The 21,157-nt window shown below is 40.7% G+C and overlaps 3 long non-coding RNA genes across 5 annotated transcripts in view; 1 reads left to right on the top strand and 2 right to left on the bottom strand.

Moving 5' to 3' along the window:
• LOC144381129 (uncharacterized) overlaps window positions 1-9,450 on the top strand; it is a 29,162-nt gene extending 19,712 nt beyond the window's left edge. The window contains exons 2-3 of the long non-coding RNA XR_013445783.1: window positions 3,217-3,428; window positions 9,261-9,450. This is a non-coding gene — a long non-coding RNA (uncharacterized LOC144381129). The remainder of the gene's footprint in view (window positions 1-3,216; window positions 3,429-9,260) is intronic.
• The window catches only part of LOC144381128 (uncharacterized), a 111,766-nt gene that overhangs the window by 28,406 nt on the left and 62,203 nt on the right, over window positions 1-21,157 (bottom strand). The gene's annotated exons all lie outside the window — the stretch shown is intronic.
• Window positions 1-21,157, bottom strand: part of LOC144381126 (uncharacterized) — an 84,818-nt gene that overhangs the window by 3,635 nt on the left and 60,026 nt on the right. For 2 of the 3 annotated variants that reach the window (XR_013445775.1, XR_013445773.1), the window contains exon 2: window positions 3,111-3,243. This is a non-coding gene — a long non-coding RNA (uncharacterized LOC144381126). Of the gene's footprint in view, window positions 1-1,849; window positions 2,050-3,110; window positions 3,244-21,157 lie in introns of those variants that run through there. The other variant, XR_013445774.1, reaches the window with a different exon arrangement.

The following is a 21,157-nucleotide window of genomic DNA, read 5'->3' as shown; positions in this document are numbered from 1 at the left end:
ATTAGAGGTGTGGCTACCCTACTGGAGAGAACTCATGGAGAGGCCATGTGGAAAGTGACAGGGCTTGAGATGACATGGGAAGATAAAGAGGCACCAACTGTCTCAGTGACCCAGCTGTACCCAATCTTACAGCTGTCCCCACCAAGGCACCAGTTCTTATGAGGGTGCAACTTGGATGATCCAGCTTAATCATGCCCCCAGATGACTGCAGCCCCAGCTGATGTCACACAGAGCGGAACTGCCCAGATGAGCCCAGTCAACTCACTGAATCATGAGGGTAATAAAATGGTTGTTTAAATCCACCGTTCTGAGGTGGTTCCTTACACAGCAATAGATAACTAAAACAGGGGTCATTGATTATGTGTGTGGTCTTGTTTAATTATTCATTTAACTGAATTCCACTTGCAGGCATTTAGTATGGTTTTTCTGTGGGTTAACACAAGCTGTTCAATGCAGAACCCCTTTAGTTCACTCTCAGCACAGGGCTTTGATTTTTTAAAGGATGGGCTCACTCCATGGCCCTTATCAATATTTGAAGCCCAGAGAAGCACATGCATAACAAAATAACAAGCTTCAGGCTATCATTTGAATTGGCCAGATTCCTCCTCCACTTTTCTCCATCAGACTTAGCATAGCACAATTACCTTGACCCATGAAGATAATTGTTTAAGAGCCTGACAGAGACAGATCTAAAATTCCTTTGGTAAGAAATAAGGACAATGATAGAAGAGGAGTGAAATTTTAATTTGGAGAAATTTTGTGGACTAGGAGGAGAATAAAAGAATTCCTCCAAATCAAATAAGGTGCCTCATGCTTGAAGATGCTGTCCTTTGACCCAGTGGCAGCAAGGAATGAATGCTATGTTATGTTGACATTGTATTCCCCCACACCATAGGATGAGGCTGCCTAGCTAGGGACCGTCGTTCCCAGCGCCCTCTCCACCCGGGTGTGGCCCTATGGTTGGTTCTTATCCACGGAATGCCAGCAGAAGTCATGGATTACTCTGACCCCAGGATTTTAAGAAGTCATTATGCCTTTAACATGTTCTCTTTCCCCTTGTGCTAGCTGGATATGAGTGGCTTTAAGGTTCTAGGGGATGGCAGAACTTCCAAATGGAAGAAAGCGGGATGTATGAGTCATGACGGGGAGGAGAGTTACTGACCAACTAGGAAGCCACCATAAAGTGTTACATGAGAGAAATACATTTTTACTGTGGGTGGGCTTTTACAAACTTGAGGTTTATTTGCTACAGCAGCTAGCATTCCCCTAAGGAATATCGTTGTTCATTCTTTTAATTTTTTTCATAGGAGAGATCATTGCTAGTTTTAAAATTGTGGAATTTAGTTAATTTTCCTTAGCCTCTGTTCTCACATCTATAAAATGGGGCTAATGCTTGTATCTCATAGGACTATTATTGTGCTAAATGAAATATTATAGTATCTCATCTATTGCAAATTGTCATATGCTAAGCAGTATATACTTATCAAATCCTTCCAATAACGCTTTGAAATAAGTTCTATTAATATCCATGTTTAATAGGCGAGAAAAAGGAAGCTTGGAGGGGTTGAGTTCTAGTCCAGTGTTACAGACCCAGGATTTCAACCAGAGCAGTCTGACTTCAGAGGCCATGTGACTGAGCACTAGACTGCTATCATTAGGCCCAGCACAGAGGCTGACATAATGAATACACAATAAATAGAAAATTCATTTTCCTTCCACTTCAAGGAAAGAAGCAATACAAAACATGAGTATCAGTGTATGTATTTGTGGCTCAGTGCACAACACACACGTACACACACGGAAACTTATGTGACTTCACCTTTATTCCCACTCACTCGGCCTGCTGGGTTTAAACTGGAAGCAAGCTGGAATTTACTTGTGGTCACCATGACAGAGCACACGCAGGTCCTCTCACCCAGGAACGTTATTTTGTGCTCACAGCCCAACTGCCGCCACACGGTCAAAAGGACCAGCAAGAACACTGAAGAAATGGATCCCAAAATGACTAATGCATTTTAAAGTTGCTTGTGAAACATTCATGTTATCGACCTGCTGGAGGAAAATTGACAGAAAACCCAGCTCAGGATGAACATTACAACATGAAGTGGAGGGAATGCTGGGTCTCTCAAGTCTTTCTTATTTCACTTATTATACCACATATTTCTTGAAGGAAACTAGTTTAAAGCATCCAGTCTGAGCTATAGCTTAGAAATAGACTGACCTTCATAGTTTTGGTCATGTGGCATTTTATACCTGAAGTACTTTTTAAAAAAATTACAAAGCATGATAGGAGTGCAGGTGCTTTCTCTAAAGTCATATCAGCTATTATTAGATTGTCTACAGAGCCAAGCTCAGAGTGCTTTTTCAAAAAGGTACAGCAATTTCCCCCATTCTAATTGCTGTACCAAGAGTAATTTGTCTTCTGGGCTCTGGAGCTGCTGAACTACTTTCTTCTTTTGCCTGAAGTTTTATCAAGGCAATATGCTTAATCAATGTTTGCTGATGTTTCTGGTCTAATGCTTACTGACAGCAGGTGCAAAAAAAAAAAAAAAAAAAAAAAGTAAATCCCCATTTGCATGAAGATCTTCCTTAAATTCACCAGCATGCTGTTTTGCTGTAATTTTAGTAGACAGGTGATTTTTCATGGCACCTTCATGCGTTGCATCCCCCTGTAGCTGGCTCCATTTCCCTACCTGCTGTTCCCAGAAGCTGAGCTCTTATTTGCACCACTGTGTGGTAGCTCCTTTCAGACTCTCTGCTTGGCCTGTTGATGAACTCTCCTTAGTGCTTGGTGTTGATGTGCTGGTCCAGGAAATAGACACTCTCTCTGAGTAAATTAGACTCTGTTGCTAATGCATCAGTTAAGCCAAGCCAGAGGTGGGCTATGGAACTGTGCCTTTTGGATAATAGCAGACACCCCAGAAGAGCTTCATTGACCCAAAGGATCTATTTCCAATGGTATCCAATGGAAGGGAATTTAACCAAGGGAGGTCCATTAACCGTGATGATAGTCACTTGGCTAATTAGCCATCAAAACCCTGGGAATGTGCATCTAACTATAGCCTCCTCCTCCTCATTATTTGTTTACTGAAGCAAGGGAGGTGGCTCACCTCATTAGAGATGGGTAGTTTGTAAACTGACGAGAGTATACAGTGCTCCAGGCAGGCATTTTTTCACTTTGGCTTCCACATTTCAGCTGGCCTTCAATTCGTTTAGGCAAAGGGAACAGTCTGTCATCCATTTCTGCTGAAGAGGAAAGAAAAGAAGAGGGTTTGGCCCTTGGAGAGACTCCTCTTGGTTCCCGAAACTTACCAGTACCCTCTATCAGCTGGGATGTCTGTCTCTTCCTGTCCTACCAGTGTGCGGGGTTGTGCTGAAAATCACGTGACGTCCCACATAGACCTGAAATTTTAAAGTGTTATATGAAGGTAAGGCATCATTTTACTCTGCAGAGGGAAAATTTTAGTAGCACCGTGCAGGGACAGCAGGCATCTTCGAGGCTCAGGCAACTACAATAAAGACAGCGGAACGAAACCACAACGTTAAGTGACTGTGTGGTTTGCTTGTTCTTCTGGAACATTTGCAGCTGCCCAGCACGGAAGCACTCCAAAGACTCCCTGAGAATAAGGGAGACATTTTTAAATGGAATGGAGTTGTGAACACACCACTGCTGTTTTACTAATGCAGCGTCCCCCTCCCCTCTGTACATTACTTCTAAAACACTACATGAGGATCATGCTAAATCAGCTTTAAAAAATAAGAAAAAAAGGATAAAAGAAGAGGGAGGGGTACAAATCAAGCCCCTCTGAGGTTCAAAGGCCAGACATAAAACGACAAGCAAGTGAGAATTAAACAAAGCTTTGTGAGAGAAATCTCAAAACAAGATGCATCAGAACCAATAGAAATTCAAGATCAATTGTGTCAGCAGATCAAAGACAAAACTTAGCCTAGTGAAGAGCGTTAACTATCATCAGGGGAGATGCATCCTACTTACTAGAGTGAAATAGACCCTTTCCTTCTCTATGGTGATAGGGCTAGCTTTTGGGTAAAGATAACCAAATGGAGGAATACAGATACATTTGCCCATAGGTTGGGGTTAGAAACTGAGAAAAGAGTATATTAGCTTTCTAAAAAGACATTCTAGAGAGCTTAAGTACTAAAGATTATAGAGGCTAGAGTTGATGGTCCTTGTTAAAGGAGCTTTTCTATCTAAACATGATCTGTACCCCATTGGCAGGTATTTTGTAGGAAGATATCCTCTGTGCTTCAGTGAGTAACCCTTGCTGCTTATCTGGCAGATAAGCAAAAAACCTGTTCCTCAATTTTAATTTAGCAGACTTAAATAAATGTATTGTTGGCTGAAAATCAGGACCATAGAGTGATGGTAACAGTCATGGTAGAAAGACTTGGCAAGAACAACTGCACAGATTTGTCCAGACTCTATTTAGAGACCTGCATTAGATGGAGGGTGATAGACTGCCAGTACTCTGCCTAGCTGCCAGGAGTCTATATTCATCTCAGTACTGGAACATTTAAAACAATGCTCAAAATGAACCATACTGTCCATGCAGTATGAGTGATACACGTACCTACAAAAGTAAAAAGTTACAAGTGTAACCATAAAATGGAAGTGTTTTGAATATTTGTCTTTTTGGTTAAGATAAGAAACAGTACTCTCTTGCCAAGAGAAGACAAGGGTCCATTTTCTTGTTGGCCCATAGTCAATAGTAAAATAATTCTTGATTCCTAAAGCAAAGAATGCTGTAAATAGAACTAAAGCATCATGAACAATAAGTGTGATTGAGCAGGTGATTCAAAATGAAACTGTCTAGTTCCATCCACGTCGTTGCAAATACTAATGATGTAATGAATGGTGACTAACATAACATAATAAAATAAAATTAAAAAATTAAAACAAAACAAAAGCCAAAATGCAACTGAACTGTTATATAGTGCTTATCAACTAGTGGCTTACAAGAAAACAGGAATATGGGACAGATTAGCTGTTAATCGAATATTTGTGTAAGCTCTGTAATGATTGTTATAAGGAAGTAAATTATTACCACCAAGGGGTACTTGAGAAAACACAAAGAAATAAGACCAGACAATCCAGCTCTATGGGATGGACAGGTATGTCTCAGATAATAATCCAGTTTCTGATCTATTGGTCACCTCATTGTAACAGAGTGCCTTACTGCTACTGTTAAATACATATTAGGAAAAAAAATTTTTTTTTACAGAGATAGTCCTCTAAGTCTGTAAATAGGTTGATGTGGAAAATTAACTCCATGACATTCTAGGAAGGTAGTCTCTCCCCAAAACTTCCAAAAATCTCAGTCAATATAGTTTAAGTAGAGGATGAGTGAGAAATCTTAAGATTTCAGATAAAACTTGGGCCTCACTTTAATTTCTTTGCCTTGAACAAAGAGCAAATGGTTTTATTATCATTTAGAATAATTTTTCCTATAGAGAATGTATTCCACTCACAGCAGTCATCTAACACAGTTCTTGCTGAATAAGGATACACAAGAGAACTTAAATGAATAAATGAGCCAACTAATTTATTCTCGAAGTATTTTAAAATCTCCCAGTCTGGTTGTGGATTCATCTATTGCTCCTTGAAGTGCTTTAAATTTTTGCTTTATATATTTTAACACTATATTATTATATGCATACAAATTTAAAGCAGTTTTTCTTTCTGGTGAATTGAACATTTTGTCATAACAAGGTGTCCCTCCTTTTCTTTAATAATGCTTTTTGCCTTCAGGGTTACTGTCTTTGACATTAAAATAGTCACGTTATTTTGGTTTTGGTTAATGTTCAGATGCTCTATATTTTTCCCTTGTTTTGCTTTCCATGTCCTTACGTTTTTGATGTTATCTCTTATAAGCATCATATCTATTTGTTTTTTGTAAATCCTGGCTGGTGACCTTTGTCTTTTAACTGAGACATTTGGTTTGTTTAATGTAATTGCTGTTATACAGGGATTTAAATCTACCATCCTAAACATTTTTGTTCCCATCCTTCTGCCACGTTTTGGGTTGATCTGAGTAGTTTTTATTGATTACCTTCCTCCTTCTACTTCTTAGCTTGGTAGCTGTTCTGATTATCTACTGTTACATAATAAACCACCCCCAGCATTAATGGCCATTTTAGTTTGGTTATGATTTTGTGAGTCAGGAACCCAGGACTTAGATAGGCATTCCACTTCTGATTTCTGAGCTGGCTGCATATGCTTCTCGTCTCAACTCCATATTTAGTGAATAATGTTCATAGCTTGAAGTCAGTCATGGTGGTAGTATTTATACCATGGAAACTGGCAAATGCTGCGGTTCAGGGCTTCCTCCCCCCCCCCACTGAGAACCGGTTTTTAGCACACCATTTGACCACTGTTTGCAGAGAGACTCTACAGATCCCTTTGTGTGACCCAGGGTACAGTAAGTTCCCACATGGTTTCTCATTGATGGGGTTAAGGGTCCGGTTATAGAGGAATCACACAGTAACTAGCCCACGTAGGAGGGTATGACAGAGGAGAAGAGAGAGTTACGTGGGAAAATAGGAAATAGGGCTTGAAAAAGAAAGCTGATTTTCCCCTACATACATGTTCCTCAATCCAGTCATATTGGGGCCAACATTAAAAGAAAAATATGCCTGCAGGGAGGGGTCTGTAGCAGAAGCTGATGAACTCTTAAAAACAAACATATTTTAAGTATTCATAGAAATTAAAGTCAGGGAAGGAAAAAGTAGAGAAAATATGTCATTTAGAGCAGGAACACTTTCATTAAAGAACATAATATTAAAAAAAAAAAAAAGAATTAGTAAATGTTACTTAAGAGCCCAGAGAAATCAGGACAGTAACTAGGGAGTTGAGTTCCTATTAAGAGACCATATATGGCTTATTTAATGGCTGTAGCCAAGGTCTGTACTTTTTTTTTTTTTGTCCACATGTACTGGTAAAATAGGACTAAAAATAGCTTTCACCCACCTCACCCACCATAGTATGTTGAGGTAATAAATTAGGTTGAATTAGAAGTTAGTAAATATCTGCGGACTACTTTGATTTAGAAAGAAATACCTGTGTGTAGTTTATTGTTATTTGCAGTCAGAGACCTATGTCTTCTTTGGGTGGATTCAATTCCTATAAAACCCAGTTGGAGAGCCTAGTAAGTATATGAGAGAAGGAGATGCAATGAAAAACCTCACTGAAGCACCACAGGAAACAGCAGAGTGGTTGACTTCCCTCACCTCACCTTTGGTGCAGTCCTAGATTACACAGAAAAAATCCTATATTCTAGCTACTACATGTGCAATGTCTGTTCTGTGGTGAACTCAGGGATTTCCTTGTTTCTCCTGGGCATTCATGACATTACCATTTGAAAACCTATTTTAGGAGGTCGAACTTTGAGCTGCCCTTTCAAGGAACCAGTCACATTACGTGTAATTTCCGTTCTCTTTCAAAATTATAGGAAAAAAGCCCCTTACAAAACAGAAAATATGATCCCAAGTTTACTAAAAACATAGATGCCATCAAAAATATGGGAGGCTATTTTCCAAATTATTTCTATGATTGTTTCGGAGCAGTGGATTAGTATGGATGGTACTAATTTACTTAAATATATGTATTTGCATACCCTAAATTTCAAAAGTGAAGATATAATATCATAAAAGAATAATGCACACACACATATATATTTGTGATTGTTTTCCCACATGTAAGCCTGGCACTTCCAACAGCACTATATGACCTCAGATTCATAAGACAATACCTTTAGAAAGGAGAGGTAAGGGGATGTGATTTGATTGTCCTTTAGTAGTGCTATAGAATTTTATGTCTGAAATGTATTTTGAAAGCCTCTACTGAATAATGCTCCTCACAGTTCTACAAGAGGCTTTCCCTTAGATGATGAACTGAAGTTTTAGGATGAGCTGATGTGTTGAGTCTCTGTTGAAAGTCAAGTTTTTCTCTCTTGGTGTTCTTTACTTCCTTTTCTGGTTCATGCCGCTCCTTTCCATCCCTAAAATCCTATGATTTGTGCAGACCGGGCTTGCCAGCTGGACCAGAGTTATGGCAAACGAAGTATTGACATCATCTGGCCAAACACATAGCCAAGGAAATGAACATGCCTGATATACGTGTGTCCTGATTTACTTTGGAACGCCACTGCACGGCTCATAAAAAGTCAGTTGTATTTTTTCCATATGGCATCCCAAAACCCACATACTCGTGGCCAAAGGTTAGGGTGTTTTTAAGTGGTTAAGGAAAGACAGGAAAACCTGCCACATCATATGTACTCTGAACTGTCCGGTTAGGGAGAGATTACGTATTTGATGTTATGTTTTGAATATTTTGACTCCAGGATTTCCATTCTAGACTGTGTGGCTTCACCTGGTTATAATTTGCATTTTGCCAGAAGAGTCAGCAGAACACTAACCCCTTTGGAGACATTACCTCATCACTCCTCCCCGTGGTCCTTTGGGAGAGATGGGGTCAAGCGTGTTAGGGAGGAGAAAGCAGAAACCAGGCTTTCCTCTTCAGACTGCGACTCAGAGGCCTGGGCCCCTGTTCAGAAAGGAACGTGGGCTCCTGCATCCATGGTGGAGCTCCTGCACCTCGGAAGCCATTGGGGGAGCAGCTGCTTTCTGACAGTGCACTCCCTGTTTCTGATCCCCAGGGTGATGCCAAGGGCCTTCTGATGGGAGCTCTGTTCTTTGTCTCTCTTTTTCCCTACCATTTCTTTAATTGCCCAGCCTAGCCTAAATCCTTTTAGAGTTTAACTCAAACACATAAATCAAACCTATCTTGTTTGGTCCCCTAAATGTCATTCTGTCGTGTTCAGTCTCTTTGTCCAAACTATAAACTTTTTATGACAGGGATGGTGTTTTGTGATTTCTGTTATCGCTCACTGCACCTGCCCAGCCCAGCACGACACCTGTTGCCTCTCCCTACTTCCTCCCTTTCTAGCCCTCTACTCAGCATTGTTCTTCTGTTTTGTGCTTTTTATTTAGTGTGTGTCCCTCTCTCTAGAATGTAACTTCCTTAAAGGCAGGAGCTTTGTCTGTTTTGTTCATCACTGCATCCCAAGTGCCTAGGATAGGGCCTGGCCATAGGAGGCCCTCGTGAATAAGTATTCATTGAAGGAAAGAACTCATGTTTGTAGGAGGAACTCAGTTACAGTATGGATGTATATTTTTGTTGCTATTAATTTGGGGGGGCTGGTTCTCCAGTTACTTTGTTCTGATTGTTTTTTTTTTTCTCCTAGTCTGAGAGTGACCAAGCAGAAGATCATAATTGATGACTTTTGGATTTACAGAGATGATGAGCCCATTTTAAATGTTGCCTGGCATTGAAGAGAGCTTTTCATTCCAAATGACATAGAAAAATGTACCCTCTAACAGAGGGGCTAGGGAGAGTGCCACTGAAATGCCGATAGGGAATAGGACACTGTGCGCATCTGTAGACTCAAAGAGGCCCAGCACAAGCAGGGATCTAGGTAAGGAAACCGGGGTATGGAGAGATGCAGTCATTTACTCAAAATGGCATAGCTAAGTAATGTCTGAGCTGACTTCGAATCAATGCGCTATAATAAATGATCTTTAAGAAGTTTTAACGGAAAAATACATCTACTAGGGCCCGCATCTGGTAAACTTCCATGGTTTCTCAGAAGCCTCAAAGTATCTTAGCTAGTTTTGCAGTTAATGGTCATGTAGAATCAAGTGCAGCACGTTGTCCAGCTTCTGGTCATATCCACTCAAACCAAGTTTGCTGGCTTTGGTAAGCGAGGCAAACCTTACAGGAAGACACAAATTCCTCATATTACAGAGCGCCCAGGTACAAATCCAGCTGGTCCAGTAGATGCTCAGAATTGCCTACTGCCTGTGAGTACACGAATAATCGCCCTGGCGGGGTGCTCTTCGGGGCCGGCTTTGTGGCTGTCTTTGGAAAAGCTGAGCGGGGATAGAATCAGGTACTTGCTACTATAGCTTGAGCACTCCTTCTTGATAAGGACGGGACAGGACTGCTGTGAACTCCCCCTGTGTGGGCTCTCAAAGAAGGGTAATGCTTTCCTTCTCGCCTCAGAGCTCATGGTAATCCCTGCCCATGGTGTGGCTTTCTGATCTCCTGTCTTCTCCTCTTAGGCTGGTCATGTGAACAGAAAATAACACTGGGGTGAATCCAAGAGGCTCAGAAACAACTTAAAACCTCCCTTTCAACAATTGCAATCAAGTTGATACTCTTTGTGTTAATACAATACCTATTCTATGAAAATGTTAACTTTGACATCACAGGTTCATTCAAGAACCTGTACATTTCTAAGAGTACTTAGAAATATGTCTTTCTTAGGACACAAGTTAGTGGCAAGGTACTGCTCATTACCGACTGTGCCTTGTTCTTTCTCTCTCCTCTACATTCACTCTTCTATCTCTCCTTTTTCTCTTGATGGCCCTTTCCTCCTTGCCTTCCCCCTCTGCCCTCTCCCATGCTCCCTCCTACTCCACTCTCACCTGGGTGTTGGGCCTGCCAGGGACACGCACAGCCACCTTCGGTCTGTCACCAGCAGGCAGAAAAGTTCCTGGTTCTCCAGTTGTCAAGATGTTCTCCAATATGGTAATTTCTCTTCATTCGAAGAGAGTATTCTAGGCTGTGGTTTTCTATTGCTGCTGTAACAAATTACCACAAACCCAGTGGCTTACAACAACACAAATTTATTATCTTATTTCTGGAAGTAAAGGAGTCCTAAAAATCAAAGTATCAGCAGGGCTGAGTTCCTTGTGGAGAATCCATCCCTTTGCTTTTGCTAGCTTCTAGAGGCTACCTACATTTCTTGCCTCATGATCCCTTCATCTTCCAAGCCACCAGTATGGCATCTCAAATCTCTCTCTCTCTCTCTCTCTCTCTCATTCTCTCTGCTTCCATAATACATGGAGGCTTCTCTGGCTCTAACCCTCCTGTTCCCTTCTTATAAGGATGTTTGTGATTAAATTGGGCCTACTCAGACAATCCAGGGTGGTTCCCCATCTCAAACTCCTTAATTTAATCACATGTGAACACTCTGTTCTGCCCTGCCACGTGGACATCTTCGGGGGCCATTGTCCCTTCGACCTCAGCTCTGAAGCCAGTGACCATACAAGCAAGTTACTGGCTTGAACATTCTCATTCAAAGAACAAGCAGCTTTAGGTCCTCTTGTGGGAACAAGCTCAGTTTCTAAAAACAAAACAAGTGAAATAATGAGCAGGGTCTTGCACAGAGACAGGATTGTAGTTGCTTGTGGGTGAATTTCCATCTCCAGTGGTTTGGCTTGGGAAAGGTAAAGCAGCAGTATGGTCAAGCAGAGCTTTGGAATAACCTGGACCCTGAGTTTGAAGTCTAGCTCTGGCATTTGCTGTAGGATCTTGGGTGTGTCTATCTTAATTATAAGCAAATCTCTACTTCACTGTAAAATGGGTATGATAATTCTTGCCTCATAGGGTTGGAAGACTAATACAATTATGTATGTAATATGTCTAGTATGGTGCCTGGCTCATAGAAGTTACTTATTTTATCTCTTTCCTTGGTGATTAGATTAAAGGTCAAGAATGAAAATTGCAATGTGGCCCAAAGTAATTAGGTTGAGAGTAATCAAATGGATGTTGAGCAATGGAATTTTAAAATAAACTCAGAGGATACGCTTACGCAATCCAATGGGAACTGACAAAATCTATTTCTTCTTATCTGGCTTCATTCTGATTACATTTTATGTCTCTAAATTGAATGAGGCTATGTAAGGGAAGGCTTGACCTGTCTCATGGCTATACCTGAGAAATTGTAGAAACATAACAAATATTTCTCAGTCTCAAGTTGGACAGAAACATACCATCTAAAGATTCAATGGGTCTTTAGGAACCATCCAGAACAAACTTCCAACAAATGTCGGTACTCTTTGCTTGTTTTTATTTCAATGCTTTCTGCAATGAGAAGTTCACAACCTTTTGAAATAGTTCATTGCATTGTTGGCCAGTTTTTATTAGAAAGTTCCTCCTTATTCTAGCTAGGGAACTGCTTCCCTAAAGTTTCTATTTCTTGATTCTAATTCTGCCTTCTAAACTTATGCAAACCTAACACAGCTTTTATAATAACAATCCTACAGATGCACACCCCCGCAACATTTTCTAAGTTAGAATTCCATTTCTAAAACTTATTGTCATTTACTATTCTTTTCAGGTCTTTCCAAATCTTACAGTTGCCCTTCTTTTACTGTGCTGTAGTTTATCAATGTCTCCCACAAAGTAAGTTGCCCAGAGCTAAACAGAGTATTCCAGATGTGGTTGAATTAGTGCACAGTATGCTGAGACTTCTATTTCTCTTGGATCTGGCTTAACTTTCCATTGATGAAGTCTCATTTCATCAGTTTTTTTAAACATTAGTCCCATAGTTTTGTCACTTGGCTTTTTCTGAGCTTGTAGTCAATCAATGCTTTATAAATAAGCATTTCTTTTCCCCTATCCTTACCTGTCCAATTGATTTATTATAATGTTTATTGTACAAACAATATTATAAGAGGATAGATAAATATGAAATAGCTGACCCAGGATCTTACTATGCCCACATCTGCAATTTTCAATTGTCCATATTCTTTTTTAGTCCTTGCTCATAAGCTTCTATAAATTTTACAGTTTTCAATACAACTTAGATAATTTTTCATATTCCCACTTTAAAGACTAACATGTTAACATTTTCCCATGCTGCTACATTATTTTTTATATTTTTTATAATAGATAAAGATACATTAAATTCCATAAGATGTACCATATTTACTCATCCATTCCCTGTCCCAGATGTTGAAATTGCTCTATCAATGTCCATAAAATGTTTTGCTCTGGGGAGATTTTAATATAGTCCTTGAAATCAATGACTTTTTGGATCAAAATCAGGATTTCATATTTCTCTATTTTAAATTTCCTCCATTTTGGTTTTATTCTTTGTCCAGACCACTTCTCCATTCTCCTGTTCTTTGCTCTTAACATCATCTTTCAAGTCTAAACAAATATTAGAGAGAAGTAAGACTAGGACTTTAGGTTTTACTACCCACATTAATTCCTACAATTAGTTCATCAGTATCTCACCCTGAAACAACAGCCTCTGTCAGTGCCAGCCTAAGAGCTCCAATGTCAGGGGCAGTTAGGAAACCCATCCCTACCCTTAAACACTTTTTTCTTTCTGGCCAGCTGATGCCTGCAATTAATGGAGGCCAAATTTGGTTAAGTTCCTTGGAGGCAGGCTCTGGGTTGCTTTCACTTACTATATTCCAACCTCATCATGGAGGGCTCTCAGTGAATACTTAGTAGTAGAAGGAATGAAAGAATATAATTAAAGATAAGACTTAACAATTTAAACCAGCCTGGGGAGCTACCACTTCATTCACACTAATAAGTAAATTGCCGGTATTAGATATTTCCCTGGGCACAGGTTTCACTACGAGAAACAAAGGTTGTAAAGCGCTCCAGTCCTGTTGGAGAGAAGATAGTAATGGACTTGGGGCACCTGAAATAGGTACATTATAATTTGGCTCAGAGCCAGTTTTGGACTTTTCAGACCCAGACTATTAGCACTGGAACTAACCCCAGAGACTTAGAATTTATAATGCTCATGGATACTACTCTCAAATGCATGGGATGTTTTGTGGCCTTTTATAATTTTTGACTAGGCTGTTTAACTTGGGATGATGCTACCAAACAAGAGAATTTGCCTTCGATTTTACTACAGAAATGTCTAGTGGGAGGTGGAGAGAATAACAGGAAATAGTGAAGACTTGATAGTATCTATATTGCACTCTACTATTTCTTTACTAAAGAGCTAGCAGGGTGCAGATGTTGGATTGATATCCTTTTGTGGTATTCGCCATTCAAGTCAAGGCCTGACCTGTGAGAAGGAATATTAGGGTGACTCATCATCTGAGTTTGCCTAGAGCTCTCCTGGTCCTGACACTGGAAGTTCCACATCCTTGGAGACCGTCAGTCCTGGGCAAACTCTAACTGTTGGTCACCCTTGTCCAAGAGCTACCCGCAGCCCTGATCAGATTCTCTGAGAATTAAATGGAGAAAGGCAAAGTAGCCCCACTTCTGTGGATGTCTATCAGTCTTCTGGCCATGTCCCTTGGCAATGGCCTATGGAAGGTAAAGGGAATGTTCTTCTCTACCTCCCCTTTTTGGGCTGAATGTGAGTTTTATATGGTATGACCTAAGAAGTCATGCTGGAAGAACTTCCCTATCCAAACTTGTGCTCCCATCTGGCCTGTCAACTTGGCCAAGACACCTTTGGAGCCTAAATGATTATTTCTAGAAAATCATCTAGAATCATCCTAAGTGCTACTGCAGATTAACTCATTAGTATTCCCATTCCCATTTGTACGGGTAACTTTACCAAATCATCACTTAGAACACTGTTCTGAAATTAGGGGACCGCAGATAGGAATATTTTAATGGGGCCAAGGAAATAAGTAAATCAGGGAATGCTGCTCTAGGTGGGGCCTCAGTGGCACTTTCTGTCCAGCCAGGGCAGGAAGAGGTACTGGATCCCTTGGAAGAAAGTTACCCATTATTTATAATCCAACTTATAATGTGTGTTGACTCTTCTTTAAGTTCCAGAACAGAGATACTCTCCAAGTTACCAGCTTAGACTTTGACCATTCATGTGAATAGTCTGATGGTGTTTTTCCTCTTGGCTCTGCACAGCACAGCCCCTGTGTGTGGGTCTCATTTATTAGACTAACGTCTGATACCTGCCGGTGACAGTCTTATCTCTCCTCTTTTTCCTTTCTCTTTTTGCTCTGCATAGACCAATTCATTTCTTCTTCTGTACACATATGCTCTTCTTAACTTCTCCTTTTCTTGATTTACAGTTACCCCAGAAAAATCTTTTTTCTTCAGCCATATTATTCTCTTTCCCTTCTTTTTTTTTTTTTTTTTTTTTTTTTTAAGATTTTATTTATTTATTTGACAGAGAGAGAGACAGCGAGAGCAGGAACACAAGCAGGGGGAGTGGGAGAGGGAGAAGCAGGCTTCCCGCTGAGCAGGGAGCCCGATGTGGGACTCGATCCCAGGACCCCGGGATCATGACCTGAGCCGAAGGCAGACGCTTAACGACTGAGCCACCCAGGCGCCCTCTCTTTCCCTTCTTGTGTCCCTTTTACAAGTGTATACATTCTTACATGTGTGTGTAGACATATGCTTCCATACACACACACACACACACGTACACACACAGACATCGATGTCTATATCCTCACAGCCTGCTTATATATACCTGTTTCAAGTAAAAAATGATGGGCAGAGATTTAAAGTTAAATTCAACATAATAAAGACTCAAGACCTATAATTTCTAGAGTATTTGAAAGTGCTTAGGAGATTTTCTTCACAATTTTTACAAAAATCTCCATCTGCCCTTATATTTGCCACTAATTTACCCAGCTTTTCCTCAAGCACTAGCACTCAACATAAATAGAATAATTTCCTACTCATTTTCCCTTCTTTCCCCTTTACTTAAAAAATGATAATCAGCATGGTAGCAGCAACTTTTTCTATTTTTGTTGTAAATCTAAGGCATAGGCAACAATATGCATGTTAAACAAGGTTTTGTGGACTAGGTGGAGACATAAACACCATTTTATTAGGAATGATTAGAGACAGGGAAAAACAGGTGGCAAGGTGGCTTATACAATGAGACTAGATGTTTGAGACAATAAAAGACAAAAGCAGGAGAGCCTGGTGGCTCAGTCCGTTGAGCTTCCGACTCTTGGTTTCTGCTCAGGTCATTATCTCAGGGTTGTGAGATCGAGCACCCCATTAGGCTCTGCACTCAGTGGGGAACCTGCTTGAGATTCTCTCCCTCTGCCCCTCCTCCTGCTCTCTCTGTCTCTCAAATAAATAAATAAATCTTAAAAACAAACAAACAAACAAACATAAGCACATCACGGTTTTGAGCTGTGATCCTTTATTTGTTATGGGAGGGGCCTCAGAAATCTTATAGAGACCTGAAATGTGGCATGTGCTTGAAAATACAGCAGAGGGCCCCCGTATGTTCTGGAAAATTCTGTTATATTCCAGTGGTTCTTGCACAAGAGTGTAAAGTCTCCCGGACCTTAAGGAAAAGAGGGTATGTTGGTCTTGCCCTTCCAGCTGGATCTCTTTCCCTGAGGCCCTGGCTGTTGGAATGAGGAGGGCAGCTCTGGGCCATCTGAGTTCCAAATGACAGATTTAAATCTCATTTGTATGCCAGAGACTTCTTGTATTTTACAAAGGTCTTTTTATTAATTCACATGGGAAACCTGTAAAACACAGCTATTATCACTATTTTATAGATGCTGAGTAATTTGCCTGAGTTAATAGTATATTTGACTTTTCTTTCTCCCTCAGCTCCAAAGAATCAAAGCCTTGTTGATTTTCATTTCAGCATGCTACTCATGCTCGTTGATCCCTTTTCATTCCAGTGTTACCCACCCTCTTCCAGGCCTGGGTCACTTCATGCCTACACCCCGGCAGTAGCCTCTTCCCCACCCTCCGGTCTCCAGCCTGCCTCAGCTTCAGTATATCCAGATACCCGAATGTTAGGCTAGGGTTCAGTGTTTCGTTCATTGTCATGACGCTGCTCTAGCTGTATCCCTTCCCTATGTACACAGTTCAAGGACAGCCCCATCCTGCTATGGGATAGTGAGCAAACCCTTCAGCCCTGCCTTCAGGCTCTCCCACGGTAGTTTCTCAGCCTACCCTTGCCGGCTTAGCTCCCCACACCTGGCATGACAGTCAAACCCTTAGATTCCTTTTGCCTAAAACACTTGAACTCCACATTCACACTTCTGCTTATTATGTTTCCCCACCTGAAATTCCACCTCTTCTCCCCGTTATCCGACTAAATCTTTGCAGCTCAGACCTCACCTTTCTGTAAAAGTCACACTTAGGGTCTATACCAGCCCTCAAGTATTCATCATGTAGATCCAAGTGACACCTCTGTCATTTCTGTTTAATATTGTTACTTTACTCTTTATGGTTATTAACTTTTCATGAATTTCCCCATTTTTCATGTTTTTCCAGTTACATAGGCAGCTTGGAGGCAAGAATCATGTTTTCTACTGTTTTGATGTAGCAAGATAATATCTTGAAATATTAATCTTTGTGCTTTTGTTTTCCTCTTGTCCTTGCAAGTGACTTTCCCCCCTCTCAGGCAGAGGCATCTACATTGCCATAGGGAGAAAAATAGGAGCAAGACAAAAAGCAAGAAACTGTTAATATTCCAGATTTCTTTTTAACTTCTGCAATAGATTTTTTTGAGAATCAAAAGGGGCAGGCTTTATACCATAGCAGAGTTTATGTCATAGCAATGGAATTGGAAAGAGAGTGTGCCATATTGCCCATGGTCTACTCGGCAGAAGAAGGCCTGCATCTGCCTCAAGATTCTTCTGAGACCCAGTTAAAATGATCCACATAGGTACCTTCTACCAATACTGTGGTCCAGGACACTCATAACAACACCAGCCCTGAAAGAGGGCTTTGATACCCCGGGGGAGATGGAAGTGGGAAAGGAAAACCCCAGCACTGAGACTTGGGACAACAGACAGTGGGAAGCTCCCCCTCTGTTACCTTGTATCCTGTATCTGTGCTGACCAGGATGGTAGCCACTAGCCACATGTGGGTACTGAACACTTGAAATGTGGTGCATGGGACTAAGGAATTGAATTTCAATAACCATGTGTGGCTAGTGGCTGCCATATTGAATAGAGCAGTTCTACAGTGGCTGACCGTAATCTGTCTGATTCCAATGATTCACGGTGTCTAGCACCATTCCTGATGCATAGTAGGTAATCAATATTTTTAGTATGAATTAACGACTGCCACATTTTAAAAGCAATACATACATGCTGACCGCCAGTTCAAGATAGACCTGAGGTCTGTCAGCTTCAGTGTTCTCTGTTCTGTTCATACAGAAGCTCCTGTGGCTTTCCCCATTTAAAAAGCTTTATAGGAATTGATTTTTCTAGAGATGTATAATTCCCAGACAACTGACATCAACAAATAGCTAGCTATTGAACCCGACAATCACTGCACTGCTTTGAATCTGAAAGCACCTAGACCAAGCTTGCCGAGGCTTTAAATTACTCTCTAACACCCTGAAGGGAATTTGGTCGCATGCTTTTCACTTTTCCTGGCTGAGTTTAGTTTTGTTTTATATTATATTTGGGACCTTATTGTCCCAGGCCTTCCCAATCTGTGGATAAAGAGGTGAAGTCATATTGATACTCAAATGAGAGCAGCTGTGTCAGCCCCTCGCTAGGTCTGTGTCCTTACCGTGATTTCTACTGCTCCTGCCTCCTGGGAGAGCACTTTTGAACTAGGCATAGGCAGTTGCCCTGGGAGCTGCTTCATGCCCTTGGAAATGTCCGGGCTCCAATGTGGAACAGGGCTGACCTCCACTTTTCTACCTGGGCCACGAAGCAGCGGCTGATGCTCCAAGTCCCAAAACAGTTTTCACTTTTTCATTTTCTGTTTTGTTTCGATGAGCATAGATCGTTCAGCTCCTGGCTCTCCCCATGCCTTTGGGGATCCAAACCAGTGGATTAGGCAGAAGGACTAGCCTGAGTTAAATAATCAACAAATACGTGTGCATTCTATTATATGTAAAGCTTTTTTTTTTTTCGATTAGTACATATTGAATATGTACCCCACTCACTATCCAGGCAAGATATCTTCCATGTGTCTCTCCTCCATGTAGGAAACCTGCAACTCCCGTACATTTCAGTTCATGAAGATAGAGACCCATAAGGATCACCAGTTAACACCAGTCGCCAGATGGGGAGACTTAGATTGGGCTCAGCTGAGAATAATTATAAATCATTCCTTTAAGCCAAAGGTTATCAAATCTTAGTGTGTATCAGAATCACCTGGAGGGATTATTAAAACGCGAGGTGCTGGGCTCCACCTGCAGAATTTCTTATTTAGTAGGCCTTGGGTGGGACCCAAGAATTTGCACTTCCAGCAGGTTCCCAGGTGATGCTCATCCTGGTCCGGCAAACACTTGAAGAACCACTGCCTTAATCATTTGGTGGCTAGCTTTCTGGAAAAACAGCTTATGGATGTATAACAATCACCCAACTTCACTTCATCTTCATTTTCACTTGTCCTAAACCTTAGTCGATAAAGACCTTTCTTGCCTGAATCCAAGAAGACAACGAGTTTGATGAGAATTCTCCATACCTTCATTTTCAGTTTTAAAAAATTATCAGTTTGTTTAGGATTTCTGTAAGCTCTCAGATAACTTGGTTGGTAGGTGGTAGAAAGCAGTGATTCACTGAGGAGTCAAGGTGTTGAGTAATTTGAGTAAATCTCTGTAATCTCACCATAAGGACTTGTGAAATTAGGTGGAGTTCTGTCTGCTGTCTGAGCCCGTAGGAATGAGTCCACTGTCAAATGGACATTGTTACTCTAATTATATAATATAAATTATTTCAGAACAAGATCAGATAATAGGACTCCTATGCTTTTCTTTATTTGGGTGAAATTTCCCAAAAGCTGTAAAATGTTTACTGAATTCAATTAATTAACAAATTCACTTATCTTACAGATGTTTTATGCACATGACTTTAAAGGGTCAGCTGGATGCTTTGCGTTAGGAAGACACAGCTTCACTTAATATATTTTAAGAATCTAGATTTTTCTCTGTGCTTACTCACCCTTCTGCTCAATAAATTCTATTCTCCATGATCAAACTTCACTGTTGAAATTTAAACTCATTCTTGCTTGTTTCTATCTTGTAGAATGGGAATGAGCTGTACTGTTAATTATCTATTGGTAATTACTCTTAATTTATTTGAAGACAGCTAGTCACTTTTTCTTTTTCATGCAAAATTACCTCCAACCCTATATCAAGGGTACCTCATAGATCCTAATTTCAGTCTCCTTAATTTGCTCCTAACTGTCCTCTAGACCCTTTTTCCAGGCTTTTTTTTTTTTTTAAAGATTTTATTTATTTATTTGACAGAGAGAGACACAGTGAGAGAGGGAACACAAGCAGGAGGAGTGGGAGAGGGAGAAGCAGGCTTCCCACCGAGCAGGGAGCCGGATGCGGGGCTCCATCCCAAGACCCTGGGATCATGACCTGAGCCAAAGGCAGACGCTTAACGACTGAGCCACCCAGGCGCCCCTTTCTAGGCTTTTTAAAAAAGCCCAGACCAGACCCAAACTGTGAATCCTTGGCTCCTGACAGATGTGCCCCCCTCACGTGGGCCCTGAGGAATGAAGATTCCTAATCCTATGATTGCTGGACTCGCAGCCTTGCTGTGCTCAGTCTCCATCCCGTGTAGTGGTAAAGCAGGACAGCCACACGTCATCTTGTTGAGGAACGTGGTGATGTTGCAGAGTTCTGTTTTTAATAATTATTTTTTTTAAATATATGAATTTGGATTTCTACAAATCGGCTCGGTTTACCATTAAGTAAAATTAATATTTGGCTTGATTAATGAATGCAAATTTGTCTAGTTCCTTTTCATCCCTGGGTCACTTTGATTTATTTTAAGGTGTTTTTCATAAACAAAAGTTAAGGCAGTTCTCATGGGTATGTGATAAAAATAATGATTTTTTTTGAATTGTGAGGAACCTATTGCCCTAGGCTCTCCTAGGGAAAAAGCAAGATATAGACAATAATAACAGTGTCCTTCACCCTAATCCTGCACCACCCCCTAGTTACTGAGGTCTGGGGCCCTCCACCCTCCTCTCTCCAGTGGGTTCTGTGTGGCTCAAGTCCATTGACTACGGTCACTATTCTTACATCATTCTCCTGTTATGAGAGACCAGGATGAGGAAGAGGTCTCTCCTCACAAGACCATCAGCATATGGTATAAAATGCTTACAATAGGTACCTTCATTCCTGCTTTCTCATCTTTTGTGATCTTATAAATTTTACTCCCTCATTTGTATATTTTACATTTTCAGAATATATTGATATTTTTATTTTAAACAATTACTTTTAAATATTTTTTTGAAAGAGAAAAATATCTTTATCTACATATTTACCATTTCTGGCTCTCTTTATTCCTTTATGCATTTCCATCTGCTATCATTTTCCTTCTGCCTGAAGAACTTCCTGTAGGGTAGCTTATAATTCATGTTGGCTGACGGGGAGCATTGTTTGTC

The sequence above is a fragment of the Halichoerus grypus genome, chromosome 2 (genome assembly GCF_964656455.1).
Source record: "Halichoerus grypus chromosome 2, mHalGry1.hap1.1, whole genome shotgun sequence".
NCBI lineage: Eukaryota > Metazoa > Chordata > Mammalia > Carnivora > Phocidae > Halichoerus > Halichoerus grypus.
This window is presented reverse-complemented; position numbering and strand designations above follow the sequence as displayed.